Source organism: Solanum lycopersicum, chromosome 8 (assembly GCF_036512215.1).
Source record: "Solanum lycopersicum chromosome 8, SLM_r2.1".
NCBI classification, from domain to species: domain Eukaryota; kingdom Viridiplantae; phylum Streptophyta; class Magnoliopsida; order Solanales; family Solanaceae; genus Solanum; species Solanum lycopersicum.
Window position 1 is genome coordinate 8,712,795 of NC_090807.1, and position 18,526 is coordinate 8,731,320.

An 18,526-nucleotide genomic window follows, 5' to 3' on the forward strand; every position below is an offset into this window, starting at 1 on the left:
TGTTCCTTATGCATGACATTGTAGTATTTTTCTACTTGTTATGAAGATGTTCATGGTATGAGTCATTATGCATGATGTTGATCTTGTTGACTATATCATGAAGGTCTTGACTTAACTATGTCTATGTGGTATTATGCTTCTATGATGGTATGTGTTGTCATGTGTAGATGATATGTATGATTTTCCTTGTGGTCCTAAGGTGATACATTGCACCAAGTATCCCTAAAGGATTACTTGGGAGACGAATGAATTAAAAGGAATAGTTCACTGTACAGAGGAATGAGCTCACTGTAAAGTGACCTCTAATTGGACTTAAATTCTATAAGTGCTTTTCTATGATGTATGGCCTTTGATTGTGTTTCTATGAAGTATGAAAATGATATAGATTCTATTGATAAAGGTTTTATGATGATTTACTCAAAATGGTATGAAGTATGATTTCAAAGAAAATGTCCCTTTTAATGCATGGTTGTCGTAGTTAGTACATTCTTGTGCTAATCCCATTCTTCTCTACTTTTTACATAAAGTGTAAGTTATGGATGCTGAAAGGGTGTATTGAATGATGAATAGATTGATAGGTTATTACCAAGCTCAAGGAAAGGAATCCTTAAGTCCAAGGAAGTCCTAACGTGTACTTACTGTAAACTCCTTAAATATTGTATAGTTTTGTATTATGTCTTAAGGGTTGCATCCCTAATGTACTCCTAATATATTGAGTCTAAGATGGAAAAGAGACTTAGAGTCTATATTTGTATTATTACTTATATTTTATATGTATATGAAGTAAAGTTTCTAGTATATGAGGTGCTATGAAATATTTTAAATATTTTGCTAAATTTACTATGTTGATGCGATGAATGATAACTATGGTATAAGACCTCCGAGAGGTTAAGTACGCCATGTTACTTCTAAGGGGTGCTCCCGGGTCGTGACAATATCTTCTTGCGGTGCATGACTTTTTGCAACGTACGAACATCTTCTCATGATGAATGAATTTCCGCAATGCATGAATATTAACTCTCGATGCATGACTTCCACGATGCATGAATATTAACTCACGATGCTTGAATATATACTCGCGATGCATGAATATCAACTCTTGATGCCATCCTTGATAACAAATGTAGATAGTGCTTCAATCGAGCGACATAGTCACTACAACATTTTATGCCTCTAACCACCCTTGAGAAGTGTGGCCTAAACTATGAAAAAGTGTGGCCTTTGATAAAAGGCCACACTTTTTGACTTTAAGCCACACTTTTTCAGGTGTGGCCGAAAGTAGCGAAACCTTAGAGTTTAGGCGACGCTTTACAAGCGTAGCCTTATCAGCTACGCTTAAAAGCGTAGCCAAAAGGAAAATAGGCCACGGTTTGTACCTACGTTTAGAAGTGTTGCCATATGAGTAACACTTTTAAGCGTAGACTCAAATTTAAAAAGGCCACACTTTGTAGCTACGCTGAAAAATGTTGCCTTATCAGCTAGACTTTCAAGCGTAGCCTAAAAGGAAAAAAGCCACGCTTTTGCTGCTACGTTTAAAAGTCAAGTGTTGCCTTTTCTATCTAATGTATGACAACACTTTGAAGTGTTGTCCTTTCTCAAGTGCATACACAATTTACAGTCCTATGCCACAATTTCTAATTAAAATACTCCAATATTATATTGCAATAAAAAATCTCTAGCGCTAATAAGTAATTCAAATTTATAGATTTCCCATAAAGTACTTCAAAAAATAGTATGTGTTGTGTACACATACCCATATTTATACATCAATATTCTAAATGTGTACACATAGATCAAATATGTATTAAAACTTTTACAATAGTTCAAAAACTCTTCATCATCCACTTCAAATTTGATCACCACCATTTCCCTACACAAATAAGATATTGGCAGTTATATAGAAGAGGTAAGAAGTTCAGATTGCAACAATATAGAGAGGCAAGAAATCCAACAGTTACAGAAAATTAGATTGCATCTTTTGATGTTCAAAGTAGATGCCTACTTGTCTTTTGATGTTCAAAGTAGATGATCTTCCCTTAGGTGTCTAGAATTCCAAATGAGTTCAACAACAATGAATAATTGCATTAGGGTTCAAACTTCATAAGAAACAATATAAAATATTTGGTGTTATACAATAACCATGATGCACGCAAACTAACACGAACACTAAAAAAAGGAATTAATGAGGAGGCATAAACAATTAGATTCTCCTATAATTATTTGTTTATTTGTTTGTAGTTATGGAAGCATGGGTGTCAAAAGTTATTGTAATAACATGGAGATTATATATAATAAGAAAGAAAATAGACTTTACTGACAGAAATATTTATTGATAGAAGCAAAAAAGGCATAGTGAAAACATTAACAAAAGTTACAGATTGCAGCAACAGTTATGGTAATAACATTGATATTCTACAGATTGCAGCAGCAGTTACAGAAAATATTAACAACAAATCTGTAGATTGCAAATTGCAGATTCCACACCATGCCAAAGTTTATTTGAAGAGAGGCTTAGACAGACCAGTTTGCAAGCTAGTACAGACCTATAACATGCTGTAATGTTCTATACAAATGCCAAAAAGACAGTGAAACAAAAGAAGCAAAACCTTAGCTAAATTTAAACCAAATACATTAACAACAACTAAAGAGAGAAAAGTCCGGATTGTAGATTACAGCAGTAGCAAAAATTAAAGAAAATTAGATTAGTTTCCTTGTGTAGTTAATATGTTCCATACGATCAAACAAGGAAACTAAATCTGACATAGCAAAACTACACATCAACCATACCAAACAAGCACGATGAACACTAGTCAAGAGAAACAAAACCTTAGCTCAATTCAAACCAAAGCCACTAATAATAACTAAAGAAAGAAAACTCAGTCGTATTTAGAGTGTTTCACCACCATTCAATTATATTCAAAACCATATCAAGAATATGTAACAAGTTAAGAGTTACTTCATACTCATCAGAGCAAGGCAAAAAGTAAACTAAATCTGACATAGAAAAACTACACTTCAACCATACCAAACAAGCAAGATGAACAGTGTCCAAGAGAAACAAAACCTTAGCTCAATTCAATCCAATGCCACTAACAATAACTAAAGAAAGAAAACTCAGTCGTATTTAGAATGTTTCACCACCATTCAATAATATTCAAAACCATATCGAGAATATGTAACAAGTTCAGAGTTACTTCATACTCATCAGAGCGAGGCAAAAAGTAAACTAAATCTGACATAGAAAAATTACACTTCAACCATACCAAACAAGCACGATGAACACTGGTCAAAAGAAACAAAACCTTAGCTTAATTCAAACCAATGCCACTAACAATAACTAAAGAAACAAAACTCGGTTGTATTTAGAGTGTTTCGCCACCATTCAATAATTTTCAAAACCATATCTAGAATATGTAACAAGTTCAGAGTTACTTCATACTCATCAGAGCGAGGCAATAAGGAAACTAAATCTGACATAGAAAAACTACACTTCAACCATACCAAACAAGCAAGATGAACAGTGGTGAAGAGAAACAAAACCTTAGCTCAATTCAAACCAATGCCACTAACAATAACTAAAGAAAGAAAACTCAGTCGTATTTAGAGTGTTTTACCACCATTCAATAATATTCAAAACCATATCGAGAATATGTAACAAGTTCAGAGTTACTTCATACTCATCAGAGCGAGGCAACAAGGAAACTAAATCTGACATAGAAAAACTACACTTCGACCATACCAAACAAGCAAGATGAACAGTGGTCAAGAGAAACAAAACCTTAGCTCAATTCAAACCAAAGCCACTAACAATAACTAATTTGATTCAAACATGAAGTTAGTCAATAACAATTACAAACAAGAAGACTTTCTGAGAAACTGAGAGGACTAATTTGAAAATGTACTAAATACCTTTTGAAGAATCGGATCATGAGTTGAACCGGAAGATTGTAGAGGATTTTGGCCTTTTACAGCTTGTACACTACCCGCATCAATAGGTGAAGCAATGTTAGATACAACACTCCCTTACATACCTCGAACATTCAATCCAGGGTTGTTTTGAAGTAATTGACTAAAAAAATGTCGCATTTGTTCTCTTATTTCCTCTCTCATTTCATTCATTTGTTCTTTAAGAGAAGTGATTTCATTAGTATGTTTTTGTTTTAGTTTGCTATCTTCCTCATCTTTTTTCAAAGAACTTGCTGTCACTGATCTACCATAGCACCTAAGTCGACCAGGTTGTTCCTTACCAAACACTGCCGTAAAAGCATCATCTGCAGTTTCCCCGAAATTTTGGCGATTCTGAAGTTCAGCCTGTTGAATAAAATTGACATTCATATTATATGCAAGTACTTCTAATTTCTCTCTAGCTTAAATGAGTTTATGCTTCATTAAGTTAACTTCAATTGACATCCCTTTAAGCATATTAAAATAAATTATCACCCTCCAAACAATGTAAATTTTTTTAAACCTGAACTAAATTCATCATTAATACACTTTAAAAAACTTATTATTGCAATTTAAGTATCGGCCTGAAGCTCCTTTCCCGTTTTTGTACGAGTTGCAATAAACATTTCAGAATTTGATGGTTCCTTATTGTTTTCTTTGGTTGCACGCTACAAATTATATGAAAAGATATTTAAAAAGTATCAATCTATTGGAGGAATACAAATGGATTAAATGTATATGGCCGAAGATACTAAGTATTACCAATCCCACGCGTACTCTTGCAAAACTAATAGGTCCCATTCGATGCCTCCATTTTTGCTTTTTCCTGTTTTGAGAATTCATCTCACACATGGCCTATAATTATATAAAAAAAGATGTTTGAATTAATAAATAAAACAAAAATAGAATCGATATAATCCAAAATAAGTTAAATAATAGAAATGTACTATTTTAGCTTACTTGAACAGTTGGGTCTTTCCAATACTTGATGAATTGACGGAATTCATCTTGTGCAACGTCACTGGGACGTTTTGCTAGCATGTCCTCAATGGTACTATTTTTATCAAAAAATCTCTAATTTTTTGCTTGTATCGCTTCCAAGCATCACGAAAGCCAGTCATCACCCACGCTTTTCATTCTATTGGAATTATGAATTTGGACTATGTAAAATAAAATATAGTTAGCTTCAATCTTTAAAAACAAACAATAAATATGCAATTTAAAAATTAATTGTTCTTACATTGATATATTCCCACATGCGCTTTTTAGTATCTTCTGGCACCGCATGCCAACTAGTGTACATCAAGTTGACGAACCTAGGATTCCTTGAAATTGTTCCTATAAAGTTGGTGAATTCGGACACTATCTTACCAGTTGGTCCCACTGCTTGCCCTTTATCGAATGTCACCTCCTTTCTTTCTTCCAAATTTCTTGCGTGAATATCTTTACATGTTGTTTTTCCTCAGACTTTTTTTGCCTCAAATATTTCTTGATTTATGTAACAGTAAGTAAATAAGAAATGTCATTTATATAAGTAATAAATCTTATAACGCTTGAGACATACCTTCCGTACTACAATCAATGCCAATTTCCTCGTCTATAGCACACTCATCCCTGTTGATTTCTTCTTGATCCTCAAGATCATCAGCTACTGTGTGGTTATCTGTTTTTGTTTCATCGCCTATGATCGACTTCCTCTTTACTTGCTTGCAGTTTGGTAGATCATTAATATCATGTTCTTTTTGTAGCCGTTGTTCTGCTAGAAACTGATCAAGACTTGTGGCCGGTATGACAGACTTCCTCTTCACCTGCTTGAAGTTTAATTGATCTTGAATACCATGTTGTACCTCTGAATTACCAAATGTTTCCCCAGTCACATACACTGAATCAGTAACACCTTGCTTTGAAGACATTTGGAACCTAAAGTTTTGCATAAGAAGTTTAATTCTTTTATCTTAAATGGACTCTCCAGATTGAAATAATCTCTTCTTAGTTTGTAGAATTAAATCCTCAGAATTCTTTCTTTTATGCGCTATTGGTACATGCTCTTTCGTATCTTTATAATTGCGTTCGTTAGCAAGTTGTTCTCTCTTAATCTTGAAGTGGTTAGGCAATTCAGTACTTGATCGATATTGCATATCAAAGTTCAGATTCTTCAATGGGCTTTGAGCTTTGTTCGGATTCGAACCCTTTTTCTTTAGTGCTGCTGATTGACTCATTATTTCCGCCTTTTTTTAATATCTTTATTTTCTTTCCCAACAGTGATTTAACCTACAAAACAATAATAATGTTATTGTTAAATAGAAAAAGCAAACCTGCAAATAGAAGAGGACTGATTTCACTGTGCTAATTAGAACGAGTTGTGAACCAATCTTTAGCTTCCAGAAAATTAAGGGAGTAGTACATAAGAGGACTGATTTCACTGTGTTGCCTTCACTGCCTTAATTGTGCTGCCTGTAATGTCCAATGCCTAATAGTAATAGGAAAAAATAAGAATTTAGATGACAACAACAATTCACATTTACTAATCAGAATGTAATTTGATAAATGTAACATGCATACTCCAGATATTACTAACCTTAGTTATACAAGTTGTGCGAACATACAGTCAAATAAAATAAAAGTAAGCTAGAATTACAGCTTCATCAACAAAACAATAATTACATAAATTAAAGAAGTCAACATAAATTATCGACCAACAACAACTAGACACATTAACAAAGCCAACATTATACATAGACATCTTAAGGTGTTTGCACAAAAAAAGTTAAATAAAAAAAAGAGTGAGTTAGCACTATATGTTCATCGTAAAAATAAGAATACTCATGGTGTACTGTCATCTTCAAACTCGTCTTCAGATTCATCAGACTCATCTTCAGAATCATCTTCATACTCATTTTCATACTCGTCTTCACACTCTTCTTCAGATTCATCTTCAAACTCTTCTTCAGACTCATCTTCAAACTCCTTTTCATACTCGACCTCAAGTTTTTGAGTATCAAATTCCTCCGAAGGCACATCAATAACAGTTTCTGGTATATCAGTCCTTACTAAGGGAACTTCACCATCATCTTCTGGTATGGATGGTCCCGTCAAGTGTTCAGACAACTCATTTTCATAATTTTTTGGGAGATCAGATTCAAATTCATCACTCATGTTAAACAAGTCTCTTAGCACAATCTTCATAACATAATGTCTATCTTGATCATATGGATCTTGCACATAGAAGCATTGATGTACTTGAGATGCAAGCACAAAAGGCTCTTCCAGAGAGCATCTCTTGTTAAAATAGACATAAGTTAGGCCATACACATCTTTCTCAACCTCATACCAATCACACTTAAAGAGAACAACCTTAAAATGACTATAAAAGTCTAACTCAACTATATCAACTATTCTACCATAATAAGTCAAATCTGCAGCAATCAGGTTCTTATCCTTTGAGCTTGTAAAGCTCGTAGTTGAGGCAACAAGCGTAACACCAATATTTTGTGTTTTGCGTCTTGCATCACGATGCCTAATATGGAATCTATATCCATTGATGAGATACCAAGAGTATCTTTTAGCAACAACATTTGGTCCTCTAGACAATTGTTTTATCAAATCAGGCACATCCTCTTGAAAAGCACGAGTTTCAAACCATTGAGAGAAGTTTTGACAATGATCCTTGTCCTTGCTCCATTTAGATCTTCGCGAATGATTATTAACCTCTTGCATATGCTCTCTACACAACATATATTTTTTTGTTAAAATAATAAATAAATTAAATATGTTAAAACTTAATTATACAAATAAAAATACTATATTAAAGTAAAGTACCTAATATATTCTTGAATCTCATCACAATTTCCCAATGAGTATGCATGTCCCTGACTTAGTGATTTGTTGTCGAAAATAAATGGATCAGTTTTCTTTGCTCCTATAGGACATCCCTTAATAGGAAACAAACTTACTGTTTCTACATTAGTTGGGTCACATTCATCATTATTTCGGGTTCTTCTATTAAATCTTGTTTGTACAGCCCCATTCAGATATCTTGAAAATAAATTCATACAGTCTATTCCCACACGTGCCTCTGCTATGCAACCTTCTGGATAACGTCTGTTGTGGATATATTATTTAAATGTACCCATTTCTCTTTCGGTGGAATACATCCATCGGTTCTGAACTGGAACACCTAATCTCACTTCATTCGCCAAATGTATAGGCAGATGAATCATTATATCAAAAAATGACGGAGGAAAAATTCGTTCCAACTGATTTATTGTTTCCCTTATATCTACTTCTAAGCAATCTAATTCCTCCAATGTGATAACTTTTTGACACAAACGTTGGAAGAAGGAGCATAAACGAATCAAAGCAATAGCCACATGATCTGGAAGGATGCTTTTAATGGGTATTGGAAGAAACTAATGTAACATGAAATGAGCATCATGGGTCTTATAACCAGACAATTTCCTTTCAACTAGTTACACACACCTAGATATATTAGAGGCACTGCCATAAGGTAGCTTGGCTGTCTTTAAAACTCCACAAAAAACTGATTTCTTTCCATTTGTCATTGAGAAGCAAGCTTTTGCAAACATTGTTCTCTTATCATCTCTAGCATATTTTGGATGAAGATTCTTTCTAATTTCCATTTCTTTCAAATCATATCAGGCTTTTGCATGATCCTTTGTTTTGCCAGGAATATCCAAAAGAGTTCCAAAAATGCTATCAACTATATTCTTCTCTATGTGCATTACATCAAGGTTATGGCGTAACAAGTTGTGCTGCCAGTAAGGTAATTCAAAAAAAATTTGACCTTTTTTACCATGGGCCATCATTTTATCTCTTTATATTCTTTCCAAACACATTTTCAAAATCTTGTAAGTTATGAAGCACATCAGTTCCCTTTAATAAAGGTGGAGGAGTCCTGAATTCAGTCTTTCCATTGAACGATCTTTTTTTATCTCTCCATGGATGATCCATGGGTAGAAAAACATGATGACTCATATAACACATTTTCCGACTATGCTTAAGATAGTGAGAATTAGTGTTATAGTTACAACAAGGGCAAGCAAACATTCCTGTTGTACTCCATCCAGAAAGCATAGCCTATGCAGGAAAGTCACTGATTGTCCACATAAGAGCTGCACACATTGGAAAAGTTTGATTTCTTGAAGCATCATATGTTTAAACCCCAGAATTCCACAACAATTTTAACTTATCTATCAATGGTTGTAAGTAAACATCAATGTCATTTCCAGGTGATCGTGGTCCAGGTATAAGTAATGAAAGTATAGAATAGTCAGATTTCATGCACATCCAAGGCGGCAGATTATACGTCATCAACATAACTGGCTATGTGCTATGAGATATACTCATGGTTCGAAATGGATTGAACCCATCAATTGCTGATCCAAGTCTCACATTGTGAGAATCTAGTGCGAAATCTGGATGCAACCTATCAAAATCAATGCATTGCTTGGCCATCAGCGGATGCCTTAACTTTCCATCTTTTGAACACTCCTCATCATGCCACCTCAAAGAATCGACCGTCTTTGAGCACATAAATAACCTTTTGAGTCTAGGAATTAATGGAAAGTGTCTCAAAGTATTTGCTGAAACTCTCGGTGTAATTTTTTAGAAGACTCAACCTCACCATCAACTTCAGGATTTTCAATATATCATGAAGCTCCGCAAGTATTACAAAATTCATCATCCTTATGATCATTCCTAAACAACATTCAATCATTTGGACATGCATCAATTTTCCCATAATCAAGGCCGAGATTCTTGACCATAGACTTGGTTTTATTGTAAGAGGGAGGAATGTTCAACTCGGGCATCGCCTCTTTTAGTAAATCTAAAAGAGAAGTGAATGATTCATTGCTCCATCCATGTAGACACTATAACAAATATAAATGAAGTGTGAATGATAATTCCTGTACAACCAGGATATAATTCTTGGCTTGCCTCTTCAACTAAGTTATAGTATTTCTTGGCACCTTCATTTGGACCATTATAAGCTCCTTTTGCCTGTGCAACATCTCTAAATTGATCATTCAACAATCCATCAATATCATCACGCGAGCAATCCATATCATCTTCAACATTCAACTTGATATCCCATTCTCCATGATTGATCCATCTAGTATAACCTTTAACAAATCCATAGCATATTAGATGATCATACACTACATTACTTTGAGTCCAACGAATATTACAACATTTTGCACATGGACACTGAATTTCCTCTCCGTGAGGATTTCCATAAGAGTAAGCAAAATCTAGGAATGATTCCACACCATCAATAAAGGGATGGATATACCTTGCTAAATTCATCCAATACTTGGATAGATATTTGAATTCCTATAAAAAGATATAAATATTTTACACTTCAATAAGAATCATTAAATTCATGATTAAGTTACCAAAATCAGGTGTTATGAGATGATAATATTTTTTTACGTAGTCATGACACTTGTGTTATGCCAAATTAAACTTTGAATCCTCCACAAATGTTTTTGAATGTTGATTTTTGTTCTAAGGGAAAATAAGTAAAATTAATAGAATAGAAAGAATTAAGAAAGATGGTGAATTAATAGGATAGACAAAATTTAATGAATTAATCAAGAATAAGGAAATTTTTCAAGAATCTTGAAGTGTTCAAAGCTTAACAGAATCCTGTGATAAGGTCTACTGGAAACCTAATTTTAAAGAGTTCATTAATTTTACTTCAATTGTTATATAGCCTTCCAAATCAAAAAATGGAAGAAAACCATTAAAGCGATCTAAAGCAAGAAAGTTGAACTAGCTTTTAAGTCTAATTAGAACCTACAAGGACTACAAAACAACTCAATTTACTTTATCAAAAAATCATTCAGAAAAATAAGGGGAGATAATATAGAAGACTTTATATATAGCTTAATCTATTTGTGAAGGGATTTTCTTGATTTCTATTCCTAGTTCTTGTTCAATTCTATATCTCACAGTCAGATATATACTATTAGTAGTAGGAAAAATCAACACATAGAGCTTAATATATTAAGTATAAAGTAAATGAACATAATTAATACATACAAAGTGAAGTGATCCTCAACTGTAACCTGGCTAACAACTAAACCAAGCTTCACATATCTCCCTGATTGTCCAACCTGCAAAATAAATTACCAAAGAAGAAATAGCAAAAACAATATATAAGTCAATAAGCAAGATCAAAGATCTGTTATACATACCCTGTGCAAATACGTTTATGAGTTCTTAGGGAAATTAGAATTGACAACAACTAAACTGCTTGAATATCAATTCCTCTAGTAAACAAATCTGTTCCATCAAGAAAGAACACAAAATTAAGAAATTTAACAATTAATCAATTTTAAATTTCAGCTGTAATAGCCCCAAAAGTAATCAATTTCTTCTAAACACAAAAAAAAATTTCTTCTAAACACAAGTTATTGATCCAAACAAGTTCATCAAAAGAATAAATTCTAGTAGTACAAACAAATTGGCTACTTAATGTACTATCGATGAGTATTACGAATGATTAGCATTATAAACCAAATAATCCCATCAGCTTCTAGGTTCCAAGAAACAAATAAATAATGGAATGCTATCCAAAACCGAAACAAGATGGAAATATAAAAATATTGAAGCATGCTGGAAATGGATCTGTTGAAATTTAAATTGTTACAAACTTACTCACTTAGATCAAACTAATAATACAACGTAGGATCTTTTTTTGAAATTTTCAATAGTAGAGGGGCAAGTACTGACCCTTCCCTCTTTTCAGTAATAATCATAAAAGTGAAGTAGAGAGACCAAGTAAGGAAAAAACAAAATGAAGCCCAATATCAACACAACATAAATGTATTTTTCACAAGCAAATTCAATGGCATCTTGTGTAATCAAGCAAGTCACTGTTATCAAGGACTTTGAACTTGGATATCATAAGTAATTAACCAAAGTAAATATATAATACTAACTTGATTTTGAATCCCTGCATACCAGTCCATACCAAATAACAGAGATGAAACCGAACTACAAAAATTGAATCGAACCCAACAAACTGATGCAGGCTCTGAGTGGTGTTTGATTTAAATCAACTTAGAGTATACAAAAACCAGCACAGGTATTCCAACAAAAGCTCCAATAACTATAATGATCTTTTTTTCATGATCACACTAATAACCAACAAGAAACAGAAAACCACCTTCACAATTGGATACATCAATAAAGGAAATACATCAACAAACAAAATAAAGGATGATTTGAATAAAGAACAACTAGAAAAAATCGAGGGAAATACAGTCGAGACGTTCCAGAAGAGAGAAAGAGAGAGAAAAGACTTAAGAAACAAATAAAATACCTCAACTATCACCAACCAAATATGCAATAAAAGACGTAGCAACAAGCCAAAAACAAAAAAAAAGAGAAAAAATACATTAATAAGTTGATTCTGCCAATGCTGTGAAAATAAGTCGATGTTTAGTAACAGAAGGAAGTTAGCATATGAGATTTTAAGCAAACAATACAGACGATTCCAACTGACTTTCATTTTATTGACGAATTGATATGCAAAAGAAGCAAACAATACAGACGATTCAAAAAATAAAACAAGGACTACAACTAAGGAAGCTTGTACAAAATAAATGAAAACTAGAGAATATTTAATCAGCTAAATAGGTTATCATTATTTGGGAAATACCAACAGAAAGAAAATGACTTCCCACTTGACACGAGGTATCAAAATTAGTGATTCACAAAACTACGAGCGCAAATAAATAAAGATGCAAATTCAAAAATAGCATGCTCAACCACTGTTCGAACAAGGATAAAAATCTCACAAAACTAAACATGAACTTTAAACTGAAATTATCTCAATATTGACATTAGCGACAGATACATTGAAAACAACAAAAGAAAAGATAGAGAATATCATCTTTAAGTTGATTAAACACAGACTGAAACATCTCAATTTAGATGAGATAGAAAACCAAGCCTATCTTTGATCAAGCCGAGTAATCTAGGAAGTAAATCAACCATGAAATGATGCAACAACATGGTATGAAACCAAGTTCTAATCCATTTGAAAATGATCTCTAGGAGAAAATGAAATGTCATAGCTTGAATTTCCAAAACATAGAGACTTATATAAATTAGAGGGTACACAACATTCATTACATGTATGGTTTGCAAAAATAGTAAAAAGAAATGATTGAGCTATAGCACACAACAGAACCTAATGAAACTAGATTGCAATGAAGACTAGAGGAGATGCAATGATTGCTTAGCTTTGCGAGTGAAGGACTAGCATAGTGAGTGATAGAATGTCTATCAATGAAGATACCCGCACGAAAAAACAAGAAAATAATCTTAGTTTGTCCTATGCTATAGAATTCCAAATAGAACAAGAACACAAGCAGTAATCAATTAAGATTTTCCCCAATAGAAGACAGGTTGGAAAAGTGATCTATTAAGAATCAAAATCTCAATAAACAATTTTATATAAGTGTATAAACCATGTTGAATCAGTGTATTGAAAAACTAGTATAAACCATGTTAAATCGGTGTATTGAAAAACTAGACCACTTGTTCATACCATTCAAGTCTTTTATTGCATTTTGCACCTCCTGCACAAGCATTCCAAAAGAAAGGATAAAAAGGTTGACATGGTTCATAGAAAAGAACAAATAGGCACTACTAATTTTTTCTTTTCCTATATTGGATGGAATGCACATGAGAAGAAGCTTTATATCAGAGGGTTGATCAAAGACATCTTAGTACCTGCTTATTACGGAAGGAAACAAATCGAAATCTTCTTGAACAGACTGATTTTTGAAACCACACAACGTTATTAAGTTCCTTTCAAACTTCTATATTCAATTTGAGATGCAACAAATCTCAGTTACTGGAACACACACCTTAAAGAACAATAGTAAATAGTGAACCTTGAGGATATACTTTTACTAACTACTTGCACAATTTGCAGGTACAAAAGACACAAACAAAATAATGCAGAAATTGGTGCATAAGAAACGCAATAGAGGTACTACGCAATACAAACACAAAGATATATACTTACAGTCTCAAATGCTTCGAGTATTAATTTGCTCTTTCTCGTCTACTCGAGATTCCAAGGGCTAACTTTGACGTTTAAATTTTTGAAACTTCCTTGCCCTACTTTGGAATTTCAACTGTAAGAACCCCAAAATTAATCAATTCCTTCTAAATACAAAACAAAAGTCAATTAATCAATTGACAAGAAGATTGTTTTAGTGCTAGATTATTAAAAGAAAATAAGAAGGACACTCAACTGTACATAATTTTTACGCACACTTGACAAAATCGGTATCGGAGAAATCTTCCGCTAAGCTCTTAAGATTTTCAGATTCCACTCTTTAGTTCTTTGATCCTCAATTCTTCTATCCTTAGTTCTTAAGCTTCAACATTTCATCCCTTTGAGAAAATCATGTTCTAGAGAAGACAATCTTCAGCTCAGATGTTGATCAGCACTTCAGTTAACCTAAGTTCTTCAGCTCAGCTACGTTCTTCAACTTAGCTACGTTCTTCAGCTTGTTCTCTTCGATCTTCAGTTCAGATATGTTCTTCAGCTACTCTTTAGAAATGAAATGTTTTTAGAAATTTTTAGAAGACCCTGTTCCAGGAAAGAAGAGAGAGAGAAGTTTTTGAAAATGTTTTATTAATAATTTTATTGGCAAATAAAATATGGGAGGGAGAGGTGAAAATGTTGGAGGGAATATAAAATTTTAGTGAAACATTTAGGTCACACTTGTAATGTGTGGTTTTTACAATTTTAAAAAATAGAACACTTTAAAAGTGTGGTCATATATGTAAATAGATGTTGCCATTTATTTCATATTATGACAACGCTTATAAAGTGTAGCCAATACCATTAAAGAGTACACTTTACAAGTGTTGCCAATATTGTCGTTGCCAAAAGTTAAAAATTTAAGCTTCATTTTAAAAGTGTTCCCAAAAATATTTTGGGCAACACTTTTTAAGTGTTGCTCAGATTTAGTGTGGCCGTAGGAATAAAATGGTGTAGTGAGTGATCTTCTAGGTGCTTTCTGGGTAATGATATCGCCTCAACTGAAAATACAATAAGACGATCCTCCCAGTAGTGTATCATCTACATCGATGATTTAAATGAAATGCCCCTACGAGTATTAATACTATCATGTATGATGATATGATGCTGAATACGTCTTTGACAAAAAGCTGTAAAACGTCTTTCTCGAGATTTTCATTTGATTCGTCTTTGGACACATTTGTATCTTAATTATAAACTTCAAGTTGTTTGGAATTGAATGAAACAATATTGTTCTCACTCCCAAGTCTTCCATATAATCAATATAAAATATTTCATGCATCCACAGAAAAATTGTTAATTTTGGGAAAGTCCTTTGCCCCTTGACTTTTCCATATTTATCTATCGAAGAAATTTGCTGATTTCAAAAACCTATAAACCTGCGTCCATAGAAAAATTGTTACTTTTAAAATGAATTGATCTGTGTCGATTTCTTCAATTGTTTGCTTCTTCCCTGCCATCTTTGCTTGATTTTATGATTTCCCGACTCTTCATAGATAAGACAAAATATTTCATGCCAAAACAAGAGAAACATAAAGGAAAATTTTTAAGAATAATTAACTTCCGAAAAGTAGTATTTTAAAAAAGCTTACTGCTAAGTATCATGTCACGTCAGTCTTAGAAAACTTCTTTGAGTCTGATGCTTCGACATCTATCTAATTATTCGCTAGAGAGTATCCCCGGTCACTCTAGACTATTGGTAACATTATGTTGAATTTTTGAGACATCCTCAAAATTTCTGTCCCAATTACATGTCTCATCTTATCTTCAACTGTCGGTGAGTAAATCACGGAATTTTGGAGACCCTCCAAAAAATTCTGTCCCAGTTGCAAATTTCCAAGTGACTTCAGTCTTAACTTGTTGCGAGAAAAACTTCTTCCTTGAGAATTTTTGAGTCCCCCTCAAAAAAATTTTCCCAGTTTCTATCATAAAGAAAATAGAAATCTTACGGGAGATATGACCGAACCCATGTGGAGTCTACGTATCCCATTGAGGCAGGAATCAGGTCAAACCTAGTTCCCCCTTCAAGGTTAACAACAATAAAAAAATTTTACAAAGAAATCGAACGAGGCCGACATAGGCCTCCTACGTATCTCATGCTTGAGAATTCAGGTCGAACGTAATTAAGATAAAAAGAAATATTAAAAGGGATAAATAAGGTGTTCGAGGCCGACATAGGCCGCCTACGTACTTTGTTCATGAGAATTTAGGTTAGATGTAGTTTATTATAAAAGGGATAAAATTTTAAACAAAGAAAATACAAGGAAATAGAACGATTACAAGTAAATGACAGAAATGCTAACTGAAGCTTCAGAAGTTAATATCTTTTAACAACATCTGAATCGATCGGTTTCAACCATGTGGTGCCATCCATCTCTAACAGGACCAAAGCACCTCTAGATAATAATTTGTGAAACATGTATGGTCCTTGCCAATTTGGTGCAAATTTTCCTTTATACTCGTCTTGGTGAGGAAAATGAGCTTAAGGACTAACTAACTGATTTCAAAAATTCTGGCTCTAACTCACTTATGAAAAGCATGAATCTTTCTCTGTCGATATAGTTGGACATGAAAAATGAAAACCATTCTCTTCTTGTTAATCAATTTCAATTGGTCAATCCGCTTGCTCACTCATTCAGCGTTACTTAATTCATCTTCTTGAATGATTCTAAAAGACAGTATCTCAACTTCAGTAGGTATGACTGCTTCTGTTCCATACACTAGTAAGTATGGGGAAGCTTCAATCAATATTCTGAAAGTTGTTCAATAACCCAACAAATCATAAGGCAACATATCATGCCAACCTCGGTGATTGTCAATCATTTTCCTCGGAATCTTCTTGATATTCTTATTGGTAGCCTCTATAGCTCCATTCATTTGAGGACAATAAGTGGTTGAGTCTCGGTGAATAATCTTAAATTGGTCACGTATATCTCTCATTAAGTGACTGTTAAGATTAGCATCATTATTAGTAATGATAGACTCTGTTACTTCAAACCTGCATATGAGATTATTGCGAACAAAATTAGCTACAACTTTCTTGGTCACTGACTTGTACGAAGCTACTTCCACCCACTTGGTGAAGTAATCAACAGCAACCAAAATAATTATATGTCCATTAGAGGTGTCTGGTTTTATCGGACTGATGACATCCATGCCCCAAGATACAAATGGCCAAGGTTAACTCATAGCATTGAGTTTGTGAGGTGGCACTCAGATAAAATCACCGTGCACTTGACATTTATGACATTTCTGCACAAACTTGCAACAATCATACTCCATAGTCATCCAGAAATAACCATCTCGAAGTATCTTCCTCGCCAAAGTGAGTCCATTCATATGCGTACCATAGACTCCAGCATGTATCTGTTCAATAAGCTTCGCAGCTTCAACAACATCGATACATCTAAGAAGACCTAAATCTGGAGTCCTCATGTAAACGACTTCTCCACTTAGAAAGAAGTTGAGAGCCATACGGCGTATCAACTTCTTCTGGTTGGATGTTGCATCTTCAGGATAATTTTTGGACTCAAAATACTTTTTTGTATCAAAATACCATGGCAAATTGTCTAGTTCTGCTTCAACGTGTGAACAATGGACCAGATGTTCTTTCAGCTCTATATTCGGTGGACCAATATAATCAGTATCTGAATTTTTAATCATTGAGGCAATGGTGGAAAAAGAATCAACCAACTCATTTTGTGTTATGGGAGTGTGTCTGAACTCAATCTTGCAAAATCTCTTGCACAACTTCTGTATATATTGCACATACGGTGTGATTTTTGCGTTCTTTAAAGCCTATTCTCCTTGAACATGATGAATCAACAAATCTGAATCTCTAATAACCAGGAGTTTGTGAACACTTATGTCGATGGCCATTTTAAAACCAAGGACACAAGCTTCATATTCAGCCATGTTATTCGTGCAATCAAATCGGAGGTTAGCCGCTATGGGATAGTGTTGACTAGATTCTAACTCTAATACTGCCCCAACACCTCTTCCTTGATGATTTTTTGCTTCATCAAAGAATAGCCTCCATCAAGGATATGCTTAAGAAATATCTTCACCTACAAACGATACTTCTTTATAAGGAAAATAACTATTGAGCATTCATACTCTTTATTAACAGGATTTTCTGCAAGATGATTAGCCAAGGCCAGTGCTTTTATCGCCTTCTGGGTCACATACACAATATCAAATTAACTTAAAAGCATTTTACATTTAGCTAACTTTTCTGTCGGTATCACCTTTTGGAAAGTATACTTCAAGGGTTCCATCCTGGAAATGAGGTACATAGTATAAGAAGACAAATAATGCCTAAGTTTTTGGGCAATCCATGTCAATGCAAAACACGTTCTCTTCAGAAGAGTATAACGAGACTCATATGGAGTGAATTTCTTACTTATGTAATAAATATCTCTCTTTCTTCCATGTCTCGTCGTGTTGACCAAGTACGCATACAAATGTGTTATCTGAGATAGACAAATA